Consider the following 1,727-nt stretch of genomic DNA (forward strand, 5'->3'; position numbering starts at 1 on the left):
CAAAGACAACATATTTGATGTTCAAACTCATGAACTTCATTTTTTTTTGCAAATAATAATTAACTTAGAATTTCATGGCTGCAACACGTGCCAAAGTAGTTGGGAAAGGGCATGTTCACCACTGTCTTACATCACCTTTTCTTTTAACAACACTCAAATATTTGGGAACTGAGGAAACTAATTGTTGAAGCTTTGAAAGTGGAATTCTTTCCCATTCTTGTTTTATGTAGAGCTTCAGTCCTTCAACAGTCCGGGGTCTCCGCTGTCGTATTTTACGCTTCATAATGCGCCACACATTTTCCATGGGAGACAGGTCTGGACTGCAGGCGGGCCAGGAAAGGCCCCTCACTCTGTTGTAACACGTGGCTTAGCATTGTCTTGCTGAAATAAACAGGGGCGTCCATGATAACGGTGCATGGATGACAACATATGTTGCTCCAAAAGCTGTATGTACCTTTCAGCATTAATGGTGCCTTCACAGATGTGTAAGTTACCCATGCCTTGGGCACTAATGCACCCCCATACCATCACACATGCTGGCTTTTCAACTTTGCGCCTATAACAATCCAGATGGTTATTTTCCTCTTTGTTCCGGAGGACACCACGTCCACAGTTTCCAAATATAATTTGAAATGTGGACTCGTCAGACCACAGAACACTTTTCCACTTATCATCAGTCCATCTTAGGTGAGCTCAGGCCCAGCGAAGCTTGGTGTTGTTGATAAATGGGTTTGGCTTTGCATAGCAGAGTTTTAACTTGCACTTACAGATGTAGCGACCAACTGTAGTTACTGACAGTGGTTTTATGAAGTGTTGCTGAGCCCGTGTGGTGATATCCTTTACACACTGATGTCAGTTTTTGATGCAGTACCGCCTGAGGGATCAAAAGTCCGTAATAACATTGCTTACGTGCAGTGATTTCTCCAGATTCTCTGAACTTTTTGATGATTTTACGGACCGTAGATGGTAAAATCCCTAAATTCCTTGCAATAGCTCGTTGAGAAATGTTGTTCTAAAACTGTTCGACAATTTGTTTACAAAGCGGTGACCCTCACCCCATCCTTGTTTGTGAATGACTTAGCATTTCATGGAAGCTGTTTTTATACCCAATCATGGCACCCACCTGTTCCCAATTAGCCTGCACACCTGAGGCATGTTCCAAATAAATGTTTGATGAGCATTCCTCAACTGTATCAGTATTTATTGCCACCTTTCCCAACTTTGTCACGTGTTGCTGGCATCAAATTCTAAAGTTAATGATTATTTGCAAAAAAAAAATAAAATGTGTATGAGTTTGAACATCAAATATGTTGTCTTTGTAGCATATTCAACTGAATATGGCTTGAAAATGATTTGCAAATAATTGTATTCTGTTTATATTTACATCTAACACAATTTCCCAACTCATATGGAAACGGGGTTTGTATATGGGAACAACAGCAATTCTGGTGTCTAACAGGCAATATATATGTGTGTATATATATATATATATATACACACACATATGATACCTGTGAGTAAGATTACTGAGGCAGCAGAGGTCAAAGGTTAACCAGCTCTAAAAAAATAAATAAAAATAAAAATAAAAAACATAACAGCTGTTGCACTTTGATCTCCACGAGCATCCTGTTTGTTTCTCTTACTCTTGCGTACATCTTTTTTTTTTTTTTTTTTTTAATTCTCTGCACACTTGTTCGCTCCATGGCAGCAAAGAAACCAAACCAGTT

This window comes from Nerophis ophidion, linkage group LG11, assembly GCF_033978795.1.
Source record: "Nerophis ophidion isolate RoL-2023_Sa linkage group LG11, RoL_Noph_v1.0, whole genome shotgun sequence".
In the NCBI taxonomy this organism is placed as follows: Eukaryota; Metazoa; Chordata; class Actinopteri; order Syngnathiformes; family Syngnathidae; genus Nerophis; species Nerophis ophidion.